The sequence below is a fragment of the Symphalangus syndactylus genome, chromosome 5 (assembly GCF_028878055.3).
Source record: "Symphalangus syndactylus isolate Jambi chromosome 5, NHGRI_mSymSyn1-v2.1_pri, whole genome shotgun sequence".
Taxonomy (NCBI): Eukaryota; Metazoa; Chordata; class Mammalia; order Primates; family Hylobatidae; genus Symphalangus; species Symphalangus syndactylus.
Window position 1 is genome coordinate 71,861,835 of NC_072427.2, and position 22,168 is coordinate 71,884,002.

General features: G+C 39.9%; 1 long non-coding RNA gene across 1 annotated transcript in view; it reads right to left on the minus strand.

Moving 5' to 3' along the window:
- Positions 1-3,595: 3,595 nt before the first annotated feature.
- Positions 3,596-22,168, minus strand: part of LOC134736710 (uncharacterized) — a 29,401-nt gene continuing 10,828 nt past the window's right edge. Inside the window, exon 3 of the long non-coding RNA XR_010120969.1 lies at positions 3,596-3,714. This is a non-coding gene — a long non-coding RNA (uncharacterized lncRNA). The remainder of the gene's footprint in view (positions 3,715-22,168) is intronic.

Genomic DNA, 22,168 nt, shown 5'->3' on the forward strand with positions numbered 1-22,168 from the left:
TGCATAAGGCCCCTCTGACAAGCATTTACAGCAGGATGAGATCTCCCAAGATACAAAAGCCTGGGCAAGTATGAATATCAGAGCAAACTTTCCAACTGTGTAGAGAGCTGGCATCCAGGTTCTAAGCTAGACAGAGACCTCCTACAGTTTGGAAAGCTGGTTGTTTGGATGTAAAGCATGAGGATAATTCTGGGACTTCATGAGAGCTCACATCCACAGTTTACAGGGATAAAGTCTTGATCCTACTCTAAAAGCATTTGAAATCAGTGATGAACTGACCCAAACCAAAACTGCAAGAAAATTTAGGCTCAGATTAGCAGTATATCAGATTGACTGAACTCCTCAATTAGCAGCCTGATTCAAGAAGGATAATGATTTCTATGGAGGTAAATATTATTTACTACAGTCGCTACCATTCTTCTATACAAAATGTCTAACATAAAAAATTATGGGACACACAAAGAAGCAAGAAATATGGCCTGCGGGCAAAAGAGTGAATAAATGCAGAATATTAGGTGATAATATTGTCAGATCAGGATTTTTAAAAGACTATCATAGAAATATCAAAGAATATAGTAAAAAGGGACTAAGATAAATGGGAAGAGATGGGTAATTTCAGCAGACACGGAAACTATAAAAAATAATTAAGTAGAAATAAAAATACAATATCAAAAGAAGAATTCATCAGGTAGACTTTACAACAGACTGTACTCAGTAGAGAGAATAATGAATAAATCTAAAAACAAATCTATAGAAAGTATCTGAACTGAAACAAAAAGTGAAAAAACTAGTGGAGAAAAAACAGAACACCTGAGATCTTTGGGACAACATCAAACAACCTAACATATGTATAATTGGAGTTTGAAAAAGGGATGACAGAGAGAAAGGAGAAGAAGTATTGGAAAGGTAATGACTGAGAATTTTCCAAAATGTATTAAAGATATCCCAAATAGCCAAGAAGTTCAGTGAACTACAAATGGTCCTATAACAGCTAGATATCCCTATAGAACAAAATGAACTTTGACCCTTTTCTCACTCTTTCTGCAAAACTAATTCAAGATATGTCATAGAACTAAATGTAAAATCCAGAACCATAAAGTTCTTTAAAAATATAGTGATATATCTCCTCTGCCATGAGGTAGACAAATGTTTATTGGACAAGATAAAAAATGTGCTAGCCATTAAAAAAGAAAATTTAAATTGGAACTCATCAACATTAAATTTTTTTCATCAAAAGACATCAGGAAAAATGGAAATAGGTGCACCACAAACTGGAAAAACATATTTAAGTGTATTTCTGACAAAGAACTTTTATCTAGTGTATGTGATAACCTATAGGTCACATTTGACAAGCTTCCAAATTCATCCAGCTGGGGGAGGGCTTGTGATTCATGGCAGCATCCTGTCCCTAAGTAAGGAATCTTATCATGAGTTGCTGACATACTGATTTATGTATAAACTACTGGCATTGAAAAGGATGTTGGCTAGTTCCTGAATCATGAAATTTTACTGGTTTGTTTCTGAATCATGGCGTTTTACCAGTTGTCTTGCAGGCAGACATTTTAGCCTGTATGTTGCAATCTGTAGCCAATGACTGTAACCTCTATATTGTACCCTTCAGTGAAAAAGAACAACTCAGGTATGAGGAGTCCCCCCTCCTTTCTCCTAAACTTTCTTATGAAAGTCATCCAACTTGTACCAGACCCTAGAACACTCCCAACTTCGGTGTGTCTTCCTGGGTCGAGCCTTACATTTGGTTTCCAATAAACCTTTATCAAATTATTTCTGCCTCAACAACCTTGATTTCAGTGGACATACACAACTACAAACCAACAACAACCATAAGAAAAATGAACAGTTTTAACAAATGAAAGATTTAAGTGGACAGTTCACAATAGAAATTATATGAATGCCCTATGGTTAAATGAAAAGTTTTCTATTAACAGAGAAATGACAATTAAAACAAAGCCATTTCGTAACCACTAGAATGGCTAAAAGAAAAGCTGACATCACCAAATATAGACAAGGATGTGGAGCAAGAAGAAGAGAAGAAGAAACATTAAGTGAAAATAATAACCTCACCTCAGTGTCTTCACCAGTAAAAAATATTTACATGCAAGGTGAAGAATGAGATGAGAAAATACATAGAAAGTGTTTTGGCACCTAGTGCATGCCCAGGACAGGTTTGCTTTTAGTAGCACCACCTTATGCATAAGTGGGAAGGGAAGAACTGGCATTGATGCCAAATGAGTATGCACAACTTGCTCCTCTCCTATTGCAGAGCTTGCTCAAATGTCACCTTTTCCATGATGCCTTCTCTGATCATCCTACTTAAAACTGCAATGTCTGGCCAGGTGCGATGGCTCACGCCTGTAATCCTAGCACTTTGGGAGGCCAAGGCGGGTGGATCACCTGAGGTCAGGAGTTCGAGACCAGCCTGGCCAACATGGCGAAACCCCATCTCTACTAAAAATACAAAAATTAGCCGGGTGTGGTGGCACATGCCTGTAATCCCAGTTATTCAGGAGGCTGAGGCAGGAGAATCACTTGTACCTGGAAGGTGGAGGTTTCGGTGAGCTGAGACCATACCACTGCACTCCAACCTGGGTGACAGACCTAGACTCTGTCTCAAAACAAACAAACAAAAAAACTGCAATGTCCTCCCCATCTCAACATTCTCCTAGTTCCATCCTTGCTTTATTTTTCTGCAGAGCATTTTATCATCTGTGCTACACAGTATTTCCCTTATTGTTCATTTATGGCATCTTCTCTTCCAAATATTTTTATAATATAAGTTCTATCAGTGTAGAGAGTGGGTTAAATGGTGCCCTCCCAAAAAAAGATATGTTCACCGAGAACCTGAGAATGTGAACTGATTTGGAAAAGGGGTCTTTGCAGATATAATTATCTTAAGAAGAAGTCATCCTGGATTACAGTGAGCCCTAAACCCAATGACAAATGTTCTTAGAAGAGAAGAGAGGAGAAGACACGCAGAGGAGAGGGGTGATGTAAAGATGGAGGTGGAGATTGGAGTCACACATCTACAAGCTGAGGAGCACCAAAGGTTGCTGGCAGCCTCCAGAAACCAGGAGAGAGAGAGGCACAGAATGAATTGTCCCTCAGCCTCCAGAGGAACCACCCTTGCTGACACCTTAATTTTGGACTTTTTGCCCTCTGAAACTGTGAGGGAATAAATTTCTGTTGTTTTAAGCCACCTAGTTTTTATCAATTTGTTGTGAAGAATGTAACTGGAAACTATTATGGAGAGTAAGAATTTTTGTGTATTTTTGTTCTTTCATGTAACCTCAGTGCCTAGACAGGAGCTGGGTTTGTGACAGGTTTTCAGTAACTATTTGTTGAATGAAAACCTGGCACCCAAAATGTCCCAGTATGGCCACGGAAGCACCTTGTCCACCCTAGCAGGTGTCAGCAAAATTTTTCTATTGAGGGCCAGATAGTAACTGTGTTCAACTTTGTGGGCCATATGGCTTCTGTCTCAACCATTCAACTCTGCCATTGTAGTGCCAAAGCAGCCATAAACAACACGTAAATGAATGAGCATTACCATGTTCCATAAAATTTATTCCAAAAACCAGTGGTGTGCCAGGTCTACTGACTTCTGGACACTGGCGGGCAACCTCTCAATCTCAAGAGCAGTTTCTTTCCTGCCAAGAACTGTCCGGCAGCCATCTCAGCTGGGCACATTAGCATGATCTGTTGGACAAAAGCAAGCTGCTTTTAGAAAATCCTGATGCATTTAAGGTGGAACATGGGAATTTATTGAAGGAGAAAGGGTTTCTCAATTTTTAATTTTATGTTAGATACGTTTTGCTCTGGTGTGTGCAAGACTTACGCAAGGTATTTTTGACATTAATGGATGGTACAGGGTGGGGTGCGGGCAAACTCCTTGGTCAAGCTATTATCACCCAGTGATAGGAGGGTAGTGACTGCCTCTGACTTCAGGGTGATGGACCAACTGGCTTATGGGACTCGATGCTTGGGATTGGAGGCTCTAACTCAGATTGACTTATTGGTTCCCCTAAAGCCAGAAACCTCAAATGCTTTTTTCTTTCCTTTCTACCTTGATATGAAAGCTCAGACAATTCAACAGATGAATAGAAGGAAAGTGGAAAGATGCATTTTTAAAGGATGCAGGTTTAGGAATGAGAATATTTACATGTTCTGTTTATCCACACCACTCTAGCTCAGTAGACTAGAGTTCTTTGAGAGAAGGGTGCTTTGGTTTATTCACATTGCAGGTTTCGTATATTAATGGACACATAATAAACAATGAATGACTGAATGAATAAATAATTGAATAAGTTATTTAGATAAATGCATATTTACATACACACCCATTATTTAGATAGATAGATGCGTATTTTCATATACACACACACGTTCCCAAATATACAGAAAATATTTTTTATACAATATAGAATTTCTTTACCATAGCATGTCTCATCCTCAAAATATTCTATAATTATTTATAGTTTTCATCTTTGCAAAGAATCAGATTGTTGCTAAATTGTACACGGTAATATGTACAAAAATCACACTCATGTTCTTCTGAGCCAGGAAGCATCTCTATGGGTGCATACATAATATGAGGGTCTACATTCCATCCGCCAAGCCAAAGGCTTTTAGAGACATGATATTGATACACCAAAGTCCCCCTCAGATAACGTGTGAACTCTTTGGGCCCGTCGCAAAAGCTGGGTCAGAATCAGCAAGAGAATCTAAGCAATAATGCTTGTCTGTATGAGCTCCAAGCTGTGCAGCTCAGGAGTAAGCCTGTGGGTGGATTTTCCTTCAATATAAAGGTTTTGGCTGGCCATAGAGGGGATATCTTGGGAGCCAGAGACCAGTGTCCCTTGGTGACCAGAATCTCTCCCAGCACCAGCAAGGGAGCTCTCAGGGATGGTCTCCCCCAAAGCTGTAATGTGACCTGCTGCAGCATAGAGTCCAAATTTGGACACGTGATGCCAGTAGTGTTACACAAGGCCAGAGGCACACAGGAGCAAGAGTGAGAGGGTCCAGTAGAATCTGCGAACATACTGGTGGGGCTTGTTATAATGCCTGAGCTATTGAAATTCAGGGCAGTTAGAGGGCTGGAGACGAACCTTTTATGCTGCTCTGTGATCTTGAAGAACTAGCATACACGCTAGTGTAGCCCTTTAGGGAACTAACATGTAAATATTTCTCAAGAGAAGAAAGAGCACTTTTTCAAAGTTAGTTATATGGGATAGAATGCTCAGGCAGATTTCCTTGCATGCCTAAAGTAATCCCGTTCCTTCCACCCTGTTTCCCAGCATGGGCTACAGCATCCTTTTTGTGCACGGACTGAGCAAGCTCTGCACTTGGCTGAATCAAAGTGGGGCCCCACCCTGATTGTGTCCACTGTGTTGCTGCTGCTGCTTTTCTCTTGGAAAACTGAAACAGAATGAAATTTGGCTGTCCAGAGAGTCCCTATACAGATATGATTAGACTTACAAAAGTAAATCTTTTTTTTTTTTTAGACAGAGTCTTGCACTGGAGTGCAGTGGCATGATCTCAGCTCACTGCAACCCCTGCCTCCTGGGTTCAAGAGATTCTCCTGCCTCAGCCTCCCGAGCAGCTGGGATTACAGGCGCCTGCCGTCACGCCCAGCTAATTTTTCGTATTTTTAGTACACACGGGGTTTCACCTTGTTGGCCAGGCTGGTCTCGAACTCCTGACCGTGTGATTCACCTGCCTCGGCCTCCCAAACTGCTGGGATTACAGGCGTAAGCCACAGTGCCCAGCCAAAAGTAAATCTCTTAATGTTCTCACCACAAAAAATACAAGTATGTGAGGTAATGGATATGTTAATTAGCTTGGTTTAATCATTTTACTATATATATATATACCAAAACATTACATGGTATCCCATAAATATATACAATTATTATTTGTCAGTTAAAATTAATTATATAAATAAATAATAGTAAATAATAATACATTTTAAACATAATGAATTAATAAATCTTAATCCAAGAACTTAAAAATAAATCCCCATTTATTTCTTTGCTTACATGTCTCTACAAACTAGGTAATATGGAACTGGTAATATTTATTAATCAAGAAAATGTAGTTTAGTAGTGCTCTGAATGGAAGATATAATTTATTTAAGATCTTTAATTTTTTCAGATGATTTGATATGAAATCCAACAACCTGCTTCTAAAGTGAATTTATGAAGAAAAGGCCGGTGGGAAGGTTTTTGAGTCTGTGAATTCAAATGGAAACGGTATTAATGATGAGTGGGGCTATAAAATCATCTATAAACAAAACAAACCTATAAACCTAATTTCATTGTTCAGTCAAGCAATAGGCACAGGTGTTCCCACAGAAGGAAGAGAAAGAAATACAGTACATTTTCTTTAGACTATTTCAAGATGTTAAGTTGGGCTCTGTTGCCTAGGTGCTAAATGAGGAAAGACTTTTTCACATCCTGATGTTTTTTTATGTGGTAGAAGCTGTTTCTAAAATATAACAATGTTGATCTTTAACCACTTCGTTTAGATATGACTGACATATAAAAACCTGTACATATTCACTGTATGCATCTCAGTGAGTTTGGGGGTACATGTACACCTGTGAAACCATCGCCACTATCAAGGCCGTAATCATATCCACCACTTCCCAAAGTCTCCTCCTGCCCCTTTTCTTGTTGGGTTTTGTGTGTGTGCATACAGTAAGAACTCTTAACATAAGATCTACCAGCTTAGCAAATTTTAAGGATACAGTACAGTATTACTAGTTTTAGGCACTATGCATTAGAGTAGATCTCTCTCTCTCTCTCTCTCTCTCTCTCCTTCCTTTGAGATGGAGTCCCACTCTGTCACTCAGGCTGGAGTACAGCGGTGCAATCTCAGCTCACTGCAACCTCCGCCTCCTGGGTTCAAACGATTCTCCCGCCTCAGCCACCCAAAGTGCTGGGATTAGAGGTGTGAGCCACCACGCCCGGCCCTTTGCCCCTTTATTGAAAAATAGTTAACTGTTTATGCCTGGATTTATTTTTGGGTCGTCTAGTCTGACCCATTGGTCTATGTGTTGGCTTTTATGCCGGTACAATACTGTCTTGATTACTGTAGGTTTATAGTATAATTTAAAGTCAGGAAATATGACACCCACAGATGATTCAGCTGTGCACATCCCTCAGTGTTCTGGGTGGGGTGAGACAGAAGTGGACCTCCTGGGCAGAATCCCACAAGTTTGGGGAAGTCGAGTACTCACTTTCCCACTTGAGAGAAATCACAAGCTGAGGGGGTCTCTCAGCACCAAGCCGTGCCACCCTGAGGGAGGGTGACACAAGTGAAGTGAAACTGCTCTTCTTTTAAATACATCCACTCTTGGATTTTTTTGCTCCACTGGGGAGTCTCAGCTGGACTCCAGGGCTCCTACAGCAGTATTCTCGTCTATGGGTGGTTGCCAAAATTGGTATTTCTATTGGGAGGATGAGGGCGGGAGCCTCTTATTCTGCCATCTTGCTGACGTCCCTCCCAGCCCTGTATGTGTAGTGGAGTATAAACATTCTCTGGGGCGCTCTACCATCACACTGTGTCTAGAGTTTCTGCCTCACCACTTCTCCAGCTCCAGGGACCTTCACCTGACTCCTGCTTGTATCTCAACACCATTTTTAACTGCCTCAACTCCAATGAATTGCCAGCCTGTATCCTACTCCAGTATTTATTCCTACTAAATCAGCTGTCTGTCCCCATTAAGACTGAGGTGGCCAATTATATCAGCCCAGTTTCTCTTGCTTCCCTTCTGAGCGGATACCCAGTGGTTGGTCATTTTAGAAGTGTACCTATTATCTCACCCACTATCCCCTACCTCCCTCTCTTGATTTTCTTTGTTAATTTGCTAATCCCCAACCCTGAACACACTCTTCTAATCTTTGTTCTTTTTCCTATTAAAAGGCCACAAGTTTTGCTGGCTAATGTCTTAAAAATAGACTACTCCTCAACAAATTTGTTCTCCTTATCCTCAGCTGTGTTGTAAAACTTGTTCCTCTCTAGCTGATGACTCATGTGTCCCTGTCTTCTGGTGTTCATTTTATAGCTTTTCCTGATCCCCATGGCCTTACTCCATGGAAAACTTTGACGACCCCTAGAGTTTATTTGTAAGCATCAAACAAAATAAAGCATCCGAGGTGCCTAAAGTCGTGATGAGAGTTCATAGGTGCCATGTCTACTCTGCTAAGATAGAGGCCATGTGGAATGAATGCCCTCAACTCGCTCTCTCTTTTGCAAGTTCTATTTTCATCTGCATCCTCCTTCTTCCCTATGTCACAGAGAAAAAGTTGTGTCTATTGTGAACTATCTAAAATGATATTTGATAATGTTTGAAAAGGCAGCTTTTATCATTTATACAAATAAATGAAAAAATTAAATCACAAGTGAATATTTTGGGTAATAGAACTTTATCAGTAATTCCAGTCATAAGTGTCCCATTAGCTCATCCCAATCATTTCAATCTCTCAGTATCTCTCTCACCAGCTGCCACTGAATGGAGATTTTGATTCAAAAACTTTAGGCAAGAAAAAGTTCTTAAAAACTGAACTTTTTAAAAATAATTTCAGCTTTTATTTTTGATTCAGGGGGTACATGTGCAGGTTTGTTTGGTATATTGTGTGATGCTGAGGTTTGGGGTAAGAACGATCCCATCACCCAAGTAGTGAGCATAGAACCCATAGTCCCCAGTGTCTACTCTTCCCATCTTTGTGTCCATGTGTTCCCAGTGTTTAGCTCCCACTTGCAAGTGAGAACATGCAGCATTTGCGTTTCTGTTCCTGCATTAATTCACTGAGGATAATGGCCTCAAGCTGCACCCATGTTGCTGCAAAAGACATTATTTTGTTCTTCTTCGTGACTCTGTAGTATTCCACGGTTATATGTACCACATTTTATTTAATCCATCTCGATGGCAATTTAAGTTGATTCCCTGTCTTTGCTATTGCAGTGAACATATGAGTGCATGTAAGACTGAACATTTCTATGCCAAACTGTTGTAGCCTGTCAGGGTTTACAGAATCTCACAGGAACTTTTGTCTGTCTATACTACACTGGGTGTATATTAGTGGCAAGTAACAGAAACTGATTCGTGATAACTTCAAAGAGAAGAGGAATATATTGCAAAGGTGAGAGAGGCTCACAAAACTGAAGGGAACATTGAGGAAGCTGGCTTGTGGCAAATAAGAACTGGGTGATGTTATGGGCTGACTAATGTCCCCCAATATCTGTAGGTTGAAGCCCTAATCCCCAATACCTCAGAATGTAACTATATTTGGAGATAGTCCTTTAAAGATGTTTTAAGTTAAAACAAGGCTGCTAGGACCAAATCCAATCTGGCCGCTATCCTTATAAGGAAAGGAAATTTGCACACACAAAGAGACAACACTTGCAGGTGAGTAGGTGGGCTCAGGGGAAACACCATGTGAGGACATAGTAAGAAGACAGCCACCTGATAGCCAAGCAGGGAGGCCTCAGAGGAAACCAGCCCTGCCCACACCTTGATCTGGACTTCTAGTCTCCAGAACTGTGAAAAAAAATCCATTTCTGTTGTTTAAGCCACCAGCCTAGGGTGTTATGTTATAGTTCTGTTATGGCAGCCTTAGCAATCTACAGGATGAGCTGACTACTACAGGAGGCTGGACAGTAAGCTCTAAACCACCGCTAAAACAAATTGGTCAACTCCCATTGCTTCTGTCTGTCCTCGCCATGGAAGTCCTGGAAGAGAGAATTCCATTAACTGAGCTTGAATTTGGGTCGCCTACCCTTGTCCCCACCAGGTTAGAGTCCATGATGAAGGAGCAGAGAAGCTTGAGGGACTCCCCAGGGAAAATCAGGTATGGCTAAGAAGGAAAAACCTATTCCAGTACCGCAAAAACAATGGGATATTCTCTATATTCTGCTTCTGATAAACTATTTTAAAGTAAATGTACCTGCTTTTAAAACTTGACAATTTTACTTTTTCAGAAAATAAAAATTCACTTTGGCATTCATGCCTTCCATTTCTTAATATGCTACATAGTACTAGGTAGGGAGCTTTGAAATTAACCTTTGCTTCTGAGTTTCATTCAGTTTCCATCATACCAGTCTACCTTAGCATCGTGACCACAGACCACTGTGGACATGTTCTCTCACCATGCAGGGCCAGTCTTTCTGTAAAACAAATTTTAGCATCCAGAAATGTAACTTCCTTTTAGTCTTTTTTTTTTTTTTTCTTAAATGTTCTTTTCACTATTCAGCTATGAGAGCTTTTATAGAGAACTTTAAGAGAGCTCTGCCCTATGTTAAGCTTTTGCCTGAAAAGCAACCATATCTTAATCTAAGCAAGCCTGGGGACTGGGCCTTTGGAAATAAAGCAGCAGCTATGTCAAGGATAATGGGTTGAGGTTCAAATCCTACACCTGATGCCAAGAATTCAAATAAATCTCCTTGGTTTTGACCATGCATCTAGAAGGGTGTTGTTCTTTTTGAGAGTTTGTAGTAAGTCAAGATTTTATTATTAAAAGAAGATCCTTACACCTGTGTGATAAAAGAGATTTGTAGTCTTAAAGGCCAGTGGAGAGCACTTGAAAGAATTTTGTTAATATGCAAATAAAAAGTAATACTATTTTAAAAAATGAATGTCATCTTTAAAAAAAGTTGGTGCCCTAGAATAATATTTAAGAATCTAAGACTTTAAATATACACTTACTCCTTCAAAGCCAGATGTCTTTATAAATTTGACTATGCTGAGTAATGTTTGGATGAGTTTAATAAACATGCATTGCTATGTATAGTGAAATAAAAATGCTTTGGTTTTTGTGGACTCTGAAGTCAAACCTCTTGAGCTCTTCTCCTAGGCTTACCACTTACTAGGTATGTGACTTTAAGCAAGTTACTTAAACATTCTGGGTTTCATTTCTTCATCTGTAAGTCGGATGGTGTAAAGGTCAAATGAAACAAACATGTAAACTTCAGGAATGCGGTAAAGCAGTGTCAGCTATTAGTGTCATTACTATGACCTAAGTACCAAGATACAGAGGCCGTGAGACCTGAGCCCTGCACTAGCGGGACTGGCAGCACAAGACAGTCTTGGGCACCCTGCAGTCAACACGGGCTATGCAGGCAGGGCACTAAGCTGGGCATTCAGACATGCTTCTTTTTGGGTCCTGCACTAAGCCTCAAAGGATGAATAAATCCCAAATTAGCCATAATGGTCACAACCCAAGAGCTGGCTATACTGAGATATGTCAGTGATTTCTTTCACTTGCGTGTTGAAGGCTTAATTGCCAATTGAATACAATCTGCTTCAGAAAAGTAGCAGAAATGTCAACCGTTTGAGTGAAGATGAAGTTTTGGCAGTGGCCCTGCTTCAGTCCCTCCTCTGTTCCAAACTATAAACCCACTCAACCATTCCTAGGATACATGGCTCTACCAAGGCCTCTCTAATTATGTGGAGTGGTTTTGCTTGGCAATACTAGAAGAATTCTTACAGAATACCTTAGCATAATCCTTTGTCTTGGAGAAAATCCAAATTTTGGTTAAGTTCCAGCCTTTTCAAATGAGCTTCTTTGCACAAACAAGATCCCACTGTCTGATGTATTGTCAAGAGAAAGATGACTGGGTCCCCAACAGGTTCCACTGGCAAGAGCTTTATTCACAAGAAGCACAAGCCCACTGTGTCCCATCAGGTTTCATAACACTGCTAATTAGGGCTTCCATTCATGGGGATGCTGTGCTCAATGGTTTCCACATTTTAACTCCATCTTTATAATCCCATTTTACACATGAGGAATCAGAGGCTCAGCAAGAGTAAGCCATTTGCACAAGCTGGCATAACCAGTAAGAGAAGCCAGAATTTAAGCTCACATTTGATTTAAAAGTGAAAGAATACATAAACTTCTGTTCTTATATTTTCCAACCTAAATTAGACCAAGAATAAGCAAGGATAACTATTCATAATTATGACCACACTGCAAAAAATGTTAATTCCTAATAACAAGAAACCATATGATGTACTAACTCAGGCATGGTGATGGCTACGCATCTTCAGCTGGTGTCACAGCCCACACTACCTGGCACTTGTTTGGATTAAAACCATTACTGAAGTGACATAATTTGATTGATTTTTCCTGCAGAGTTTTAAGCATACCTAGAAAGACAACATAAAATATATTTTCTTTTATATCTAGTCCATGGGCTCTCTAAGAGTTGTTTAGGAGTGTCCCTGGACTACAGGTTAAGAATCCATGGCCTCCATCAGAGGTAGAGACTAGCAGTAAGGACGATATTCCCTGACACCTGGGATGCCCAGTTATCCATTCACTGGGAAAAAGTTGATGAGTTCCTGAGGGTGTTGACCACACTGCAATTTAAGGACAAAAAAAAATTACACTTCAGACTAGGGGGTGACAAACTATAGCCTTTGGGTCAAATCTAGTCCTCTACCTATTTTTGTAAGTGAAGTTTTGTGGGAACACAGACATGCCTATTTGTTTGTGTATTTTCCATGGCTGCTTTCATGCTACAATGACAGAGTTAAGCAACAGAGATGGCGTGGCCTGCAGAGCCAGATATCTTCACTATCTGGCCCTTTAAGTGTGCCTACCGCTGGCCTAGGTTATCTACTACCTCTGCAGGAAGTACGTTCCTCTTTGCTATTCTCTGCATTCCTGATCCAGAGAAAGTAGCAGACCTCCTGCTGCACTGAATATAAACTTTGTGAGAGTAAAATCTTAGTGCTGCTGGTGTCCTGTGGTGCCTTTTGGATTCACATCACACAATGGCTCATCTTCAGGACTGACCTTGATGATGTGTAGGAGGTAGTTAAACATAATGGCTGAGACTTGAAGGTTTCTTCAATTTCTTACTTGGCTGCTTTCCAGCTTTGTGACCTTTGAAAACATACTTAACCTTTCTGTGCTTCTGTTTCTTCATCTTTAAAATGGGGATGAGAACAAGACTACCCACCTGATAGAGTCATTGATAGAATTAAATGAGTGAATTCATCGAAATGTTTAGTCCAGAGCTTGATTCATAACAAGCATTCCCTAAGAACTAGCTTTTAAAAGTGTAGTCACAGTCAAACTAGGGGCCAAGTCAAAAGAGGTTTCAAAATTTAAAGAGAAATGAATTTTCCGTTTCCACTCCTCTCAGCTTCTGGCTGAACAGTACTTTTTTAAAAAATTATGTTTGTTTCCTCATCTGAAATTTGAAGATGTCCTCTTGATCTTCTGCACAGTAATGTCAAAAGAATAATTTAATATTTTTTAAATATGAAGGTACAATTGCCAGAACTTGTTTTTCTATCATTTTTCAAGTTCTATGACTATGTGATGTAAGAAATGGGAATTAAGATTCTAACTTGAGGCCGGGCACAGTAGCTCACGCCTGTAATCCCAGCACTTTGGGAGGCCGAGGCGGGTGGATCACAAGGTCAGGAGATGGAGACCATCCTGGCTAACACAGTGAAACCCCGTCTCTACTAAAAATACAAAAAAATTAGCCGGGTGTGGTGGAGGGCGCCTGTAGTCCCAGCTACTCCGGAGGCTGAGGCAGTAAAATGGCGTGAACCCAGGAGGCAGAGCTTGCAGTGAGCTGAGATGGCGCCACTGCCCTCCAGCCTGGACGACAGAGTCAGACTGTGTCTCATTAAAAAAAAAAAAAAAAAATCTTTTTTAACTTGAAAGAAAGGTTTTTGTTAGAATCTTGACTTGCTGTGATTATAATGGTTTTGGATCTACCAAAATAATTTATGACTGGGATGGTTAAATTTAGGTGTCAATTTCACTGAATTAAAGGCTTTACCAGGTAGTGGGGTATGTCTGTGAAGGCGTTTCAGAAGACACTGGCATTTGAATCGGTGAACTGAGGAAGGAAGATCTGCCTTCACTATGGATGGATACCATTTAGTCAACTGAGGACCAGGATAGAACAAAAAGGCAGAGGAAAGGCCAATTTGTTCACTTTCTCTTCTAGAGCCAGGACAGCCTTTTTCTCCTGTCTGTGGACATCAGATCTCCAGGCCTTTGACTTCTGGGACTTGCCCCAACAGTCCAGTGGGTTTCCAGGCTTTCAACTTTGAACCGAGAGTTACACCATGGGCTTCCCTGTGTGTAACACCATGGGGTTCTAAGGCCTGTGGACTTTGACTGAGACGTGCTATGGGCCTTCCTGGGTCTCCAGCTTGCAGCAGCCTATCATGGACTTGACCGCCTCCATAATCACATAAGCCAATTCCCCTAATAAATCCTCTCTCATCTATCTATCTATCTATCATCTAATCTATCTATCTATCTATCTATCTATCATCTATCTATGTATCTATCTACAGGCGTAATTCAGAGGTATTGGTGGTTCAGTTCCAGGCTACTGCAATAAAACAAGTATCATCATAAAACAAGCCACATGATTTTTTTGGTTTGTCAGTGCATATAAAAGTTATGTTTACACTATACTGTAGTCTATTAATTGTGCAATGGCACTATGTCTAAAAAATAATTTACAGACCTTTTAAATTAAAATGAAAAAAATTAACAATACTTTATTGCTGAAAAATGCTAATGATCATCTGAGCCTTCAGCAAGTTGTAATCTTTTTGCTGGTAGAGAGGGTCTTGCCTCGCTGTTGATGGCTGCAGACTAATCAGAGACGGTTGCTGAAAGTTGAGGCAGCTGTGGCAATTTCTTAAAATAAGACAAAAGTTTGCTGCATTGATGGATTCTCCCATTCATAAAATATTTTTCTGTAGCATGTGATGCAGTTTGATAGCATTTTACCCACAGTAGAACTTCTTTCAAAATTGAAGTCAATCCTCGCAAACCCCACCACTACTAAGTTTATGGAATTTCTACATCCTTTGTTGGCATTTTAACAATGTTCACAGCATCTTCACCAGAAGTAGATTTCATCTCAAGAAACCACTCTCTTTGCTCATCCATAATAAGCAAGTCCTCATCCATTCAAGTTTAAGTTTTATCATGAGATTGCAGCAATTCAGTAACATCTTCAGGCTCCACTTCTAATTCTAGTTCTCTTTCTATTTCCACCACATCTCAGTTGATACTTTCTCCACTGAAGTCTTGAACCCCTCAAAGTCATCCAGGAGGATTAGAATCAACTTCTTCCAAACTGCTGTTCATGTTGGTATTTGGACCTCCTCCCATGAACCATGAATGTTCTTAATGGTATCTAGAATGGTGAATCCTTTCTAGAAGGTTTTCAATTTACTTTTCCAGATCTGTCAGAATAACCACTATCTAGAGCAGCTATAGCCTTACAAAATTTCTTTCTTTTTTTTTTTTTTTTGAGACAGAGTCTCGCTGTCACCCAGGCTGGAGTGCAGTGGCGCAATCTCGGCTCACTGCAGGCTCCGCCCCCCAGGGTTCACGCCATTCTCCTCCCTCAGCCTCCCGAGTAGCTGGGACTACAGGCGCCCGCCACCTCGCCTGGCTAATTTTTTGTATTTTTAGTAGAGACGGGGTTTCACTGTGTTAGCCAGGATGGTCTCGATCTCCTGACCTCGTGATCCGCCCGCCTCGGCCTCCCAAAGTGCTGGGATTACAGGTGTGAGCCACTGCGCCCAGCCCAAAATTTATTTCTTAAATAAGACTTGAAAGTCTAAATGACTCCTTGATCCATGGGCTACAGAATGGATGCTGTGTTTGCAGGGATGAAAATAATAATCTTATTGTACATTTCCATCAGAGCTGTTGGATGACCAGGTACATTGTCAATGGGCAGTAAAATATATATATATATATATATATATATATATATTTTTTTTTTTTTTTTTTTTTTTTTTTTTTTTTTGAGACAGAGTCTGGCTCTGTCACCCAGGCTGAAGTGCAGTGGCGCAATCTCGGCTCACTGCAAGCTCCGCCTCCCGGGTTCATGCCATTCTCCTGCCTCAGCCTCTCCGAGTAGCTGGGACTACAGGCGCCCGCCACCACGCCCAGCTAATTTTTTGTATTTTTAGTAGAGACGGGGTTTCACCGTGGTCTCGATCTCCTGACCTCGTGATCCGCCCGCCTCGGCCTCCCAAAGTGCTGGGATTACAAGCGTGAGCCACCGCGCCCAGCACAATTATGATTTTTAAAATACAATTGAAATAAACAGGAATAAATACAACTGACTACTGGCAATTAAACAACTCAATCAGTGGAAACAGAGGTGCACAGGCTTACAAAAGAGCAGTGCAGTCCTGAAGTGTGGATGCGGGCATAACTCAGTGAATTTCACAGAAGGATTGGAGACTCTCTAGTAATCTGATGACTTTTTAATAGGACATTATTTAAAAGAGAAAATACATCAACTCTAGGTAAATTAGTAAAAACTATGGCTTCTACTATTCAGACTCATTAGATGACAATTTTTGGTTATTTTCTGCTGGGCATCAAGAATCCCGCATCTGGGAATACAGAATAAGGCTGCCCAATGTGTCAGGCTGGTCTTTCCAGTATCACCAGAATATGACCCTATGTTCCACTGAACATTCGTTCACCTAGATGTCCTTCCTACCACTTCATCTCATAACCCCTGCTGTACCCAGTACTCCAAGATTCACTGATGTGCCTCAGGTGTTTGGATATCAGCCACGTGCAGGATTTAATCCTGATAAAAGGGCTGAGATCCTCAGTCACCCAGACAGCTATTTTCCTCTTCACACATACGGTTTCAGCACGAAATATACAGTAAATCAACTAAAGTTGATTTTCTCCCCCAATATTGCAATCAAATGGAAGATGTATTACACTGCTCCTTGGAAGACTCAAGTGTGCCTAAGCATTCGTGAGACCTTTAGAATGGCCTTATATGTTCCTAATATGTCTGTTACTGATGTTTTAAACAGAAAATATGAAGGAAAAGAAAACTGCTGAAACAGGATTGAAGTTCCTGATCTTGTTGTTTTCTGTTGGTATAACTAAAATGTAAGGAGTATACGTTTCATGATTCTGTATAAATGAAACCCTATCCCACTCTTTAATTTGCTAAAACATGGTAAAGGAAGGGGCTGACATTGTTTTGTTGAAACTTATTTAATTCATAAAGTAGAGACTTCTTATGATAATAATGCTTGTTGGTACAGTACTTAATCATCCTTCTTGTGTGGACAACCAGGATTTATCAAGAAAATTCTATAAGACTTGGATATATATTTTTTCAATAAGAAAAAAATATTTATTTTAGAAAGAAATAAATGGGTGAACATTAATGAAATATCATATATTAGATCTATAATGATACATGACAGAAGCTCACCGCAGCTGCAAATTAATCTACTTTTTAATGATATCCTAAGTTCCTTCAATACAATTATTGTATCAAATTTCCTATGAATGCTCAACAAAACGTGCAGTTTGAACATTGTAAAAACTACAAACCGTTGAATCAGGAAAAAACACACTTATTTATGCAGCTTATTTTGGACAAACTTTTAAAATAACTTTCATAACTACAGATGGCCTTAGACGCCAGCTGCCATGTGTTTCTGGAAGGAATTAAAATTCCAACACCACTTGTTGCCCGGGTGTGACACATGGTGATGGTTCCTCAGCTGGAGTGGTGTTATCACTGTATTGGACCTCACATTTAGAGCTCTGGACATCCTTTATGATATCTCACGTGAAATTTTGGCATTATTTTTGTGTCTTCTGTTGATGAAATTACATTCTCACTATACATGTTGTGTTAAGTCTGGCAGTTTTGTTCACCAAATCCAAGAAGCAGTGTTTTACATAAAATATAAACTAGAATCTTTTTAGTCTCATGGGGGTCACGTGTAGGTATTCTTTAAAATCAAAGCACTATAATTTTTATTCGAAGACTTTTTTCCTTCATACCATTCTTGCACACCAAAAACTAGCTTAACCGGCGATCTATTCTGAGTCAATGAGGCAATTTTGACAGGATATTGTTTACATTCTCCATTTAAATCGAATCGGTAGTGGTAGCTACCTCACAGAGTTCTTGTGAGAATTCCTGTGAAGTGCTTAGCACGGTGCCCTGGCCGGCAGCTGAGCACTGCGTCAGCCGTTACTGCACTCAGAGTCTGACCGCTGCCTTCACTGCTTCACTCCACCTTCTCCCCAGGAGCTGCCATTTTCCGCGCCCTGCCACAGGCGCAACTTCTGCTGCTCTTCCTGCCTCCACCACCAGGGCACCCTGGGGCATTCATGGATCCCTGGTTCAAATTACTCTTCCATTCATAGAGCCCTGCACCGGCTCCACCTCATCCGGAGTGGAAGCCCTGACTGTCTGCCTTGCCATGGCCATTCCCTCTCTGTCCCCATTTCCTGCTGCTCCCTCTGTGGTTCCTGAGCTCCAGCCACACTGGGCGACTTGAGGCCCCTGGGACACACACCACAGGCACGAACCTGCATCTGGGCTTCTACACTCGCTGTTCCCACTGCCCAGGGTGCTTCTCCCCTAGTATCTGCATGCCTTACCTCCACACCTCCTCCAAGACATCTGTCACCTTCTCCCTGAGGCCTTCTCTGACCACCCCACATGAAATCGCAACAGTCCTGCTGCCCCAGCACTTTCTGTCCCTTTGCGCTGATCTATATTCTACACAACTTTCATCATCCTCTAATATACTTAGTGTTGTGTAAACTGTGTGTCTCACTCTTCTAGAAGGTAGTCTCCACAAGAGCTGATATCTTTATGTCCCCAGCACATAGGACAGTATGAAGCACATGGTAGGCCTACAATAAATATTTGCTGAGTAAATTAAAACTGCATGTACACGCACACTACTAATGCTGCTTTTTAGCATGTGAGCTGTCTGAGTAACAAATTTTATTATCAATCTCTTTTACTCAGGAACCCAAGAACACTTGTCATCCAGGAACACATGTCGTGGAAGAAACAGATGAATGCAAGATGCCTTGAGTGTTCACTGTTAGTTATGAAGAAGTAATAATAGATGATGTTTTGACTGATGGGAGTAAGTTGAAGGCTGTTGACAGCAATGAAGAAATTATTTTTTTGGAAATTGAGAAAGCCATGGGAGATGGGAAGACATGGGTTCATTAGGCCTGGGGTGACAACTGAGTCACTACTCAAGAGGTCCTACAGCTCCACAAGCTCCTCTTTGTCTCTACAAGTAAGATCCAAGAATCCTAAAACACACTAGTTATTTTAAGGAATGGGCTCAGAGAAGAGATAACCATATTTGTTAGTCAGAATGTAGTGGGTGTGGCCATGGGTACTTGTACAAAAATCATCTCAGTGGTTCACTGGCAGCCTAGCGAGATGTGCTACTGGGTCCACTTTTACAGAGAAATAAACTTGGGCACAGACATAAATCCAAGCCACGCAGCTGGAAAGTGTCATAGTCATAATGGGCTCCAATCCCATTCTGTTTCCACTTCTTCAAAGCAGCTTTCCATCCATCCTACCCTCAAAACAAGAATAGCGTAAGTTACATCCACAATATTCCGTTTACAAGGCAGAGAAGTATGAGACTGTCTTTTAAAAAAATTTCATTCGATAAATTTCCTACCTTCTGGTACTTACAGGGTTGATTCTCAACTCTGAGAAGAGTCAACTATTTAGAGGATTCATTTCCTGCCTCTTCAGCTTTGGTTTTATTTTAAAACTTGTTGGCAAATTAATAGGAAGGAGGTTTTTGGGATCACCTATGTGATCCAGAGCTGAACAGGAGGGGAGTTCAGCTTAGGTTGATTGATCATTACTTCCTGGGGATAAGGGAGGAGCAGGGGAAAGGCTAACATGGTGAAAATATGGTACTGCATCCTGAAATTGAGTTTACCTGGGCTATATTTTAGTCATGAAAAATTGAGGTTTTATGAATGATTTTTTTAAACAGTCATGTTTTTCTCTTTCATTTTTTTCTCAACGAAAAATAGAAAATAAATATCTGACCTCAAGTATAGATAACCTCCAACAAATAAAAATTGAGAATGAAAATCAGACAAGCAAATCAGGGTGTGCACACTCAAAGGGAATTGCAAACTAGAGTACATGATGCAATTTTACCTAAACACTGGAATTTCTTACAAATCACTTGAACAATGACAAACTGATGGCATCCACGACTTTTGAACAGATTGTGCAAACTCTGAAGGAAATGCTTGAAATAAAAAATAAATCTAAATTTTAGTTGCATAACTTCCATCAATTGCTATTGCTTTATGGTCTTGTATATGATACTTTTTTTGAGATTCAAGCCTATAGTTCTTTGGTCAAAGATAGAGCTTTAAAATAGTAGAGCCAAAAGCACTACTACATAATTTTTATATTAACACGTGGTAAGCCAAGTTTATTTACTGAGTGTTATTGATTCTAAATAGGCTTTCTATTATGTAACAGTTTTCACAGACATAATTTTCACTTTTTGTGATAGGCAGCAAACTTTTCCAGTTAAATAATAAATCTAATTAGTTCAGTTTGTTTGTTTGTTTGTTTGTTTGAGACAGAGTCTTGCTCTGCTGCCCAGGCTGGAGTGCAGTGGCACAATCTCGACTCACTGCAACTTCCACCTCCCAAGTTCAAGCAATTCTCCTGCCTCAGCCTTCCGAGTAGCTGGGATCACAGGCACGTGCCACCACGCCCAGCTAATTTCTGTATTTTTAGTAGAGACAGGGTTTTGCCATGTTGGCCAGGCTGGTTTCGAACTCCTGACCTCAAGTGATCTGCCCACCTCGGCCTCCCAAAGTGCTGGGATTATAGGCGTGAGCCACTGCGCCCGGCCTAGTTCAGTTTCTTTAGAAATGTTTTACTTCTCTTAGAGTACTATTTGCCAAGATATTATAGTTGAATGGACTGTCCACGGAAAAAAACACAACAACAATTATTCCACAGTTGGTAGCATCATATTTAGACATAGCATATGCTATATGGCTACTGAGCTATATGATTATAGCTCAAAGGACTGTAGTCACTTATGTTGACGGCTAGGCTGTTGCTCATATTTTTGGGGAAAATAAATAGGTTTACCAAAATCCTCTGCCTCTTAACACTATAGAAACACCAGTGATTCTGAGATACTATTTTGTTTGTTTGTTATAATTCATAATTTACTTAGTTTCTCCTAGACTTTGTTTACTAAACTATAAAGTAAGTAAAATAATCATTTTAACTTAAAAGTGGAAAATTAAATGATATAATATCTGGGAAAGTATTCTATAAGCTGCAAAGTGCAAGACAAATGTATGATATCATTACCACTATTTTAGATCACCTGGATTTATTTTATTCCTGCATTTTATTTTTCTCTTAAGCAAATGCAATGGCTTGGAGGAAAGGAAATAATTTTCTTGCCTACCTACTTTACTCCTGCTTAATGAAATGTTGTTAGATGCAAATTAAGAGCCTCTTAAATGCTTAAATACATGTTATGTTTATCAAACATTTAAGCTTTCCAATATTAGAATAAAATTATCAATAGATTACAGATTTTTTCTCTGACAGCTGTCTCTTTCTTATTTATGCAGAATTATTTTTCTCTATACTTATATTTGTCTTTTAAAGTGAAAAAATTTTTATTGCTTGAATATGCTATACGTGCTTTTACAGTAAAAGTTTTTAATTCATCTGATGAGCAAAAATGATTTTTTAAAATGGTGAGAGCATTCACACTGGGTCTTCAAAAGTGGACTAGAACTCACCAGTCTTTTCCAGTTCAGTGAAGTATTTGTTTTTTATATCAGTGGAACTCTAAGTTTCTTTCTGTGGGTTCACAAAAAACTACAAAGAGAACCTTTGTATGACATACCTAAAGAAGTCAGATTCAAGATATGCTTACATTTATTCTGACAATTGACATGGGAACAAATCTCTTAAATTATTCAACTTTCCAGTAGAAATAATCCCCACTTGGCTTTTCTGAAGACCTTGAGCTCCAGTATAATTCAAACACGTGTTTAATTAAAGAAGAAAAACACAAAGTAGGTTTTATCTTTGCATGAGTGTGTGATAGAGAAAAATATATGTTTTATAAAACTAAATTTATAAATCATCAAAGTGATAACCTTTACTTGCCCTTGAAGAATGTTTTTAATAAAATTTAGCTTTGTTTCATAAATAATGTCGTGCTTGCCTGTGGTTGGGTTAAGTATGCAGAAATTTTTTCCTGGAGAATGAGAGGATATTACCTGCAGACCTTTGCTATTACCAAGAGCAAAAAAATGTC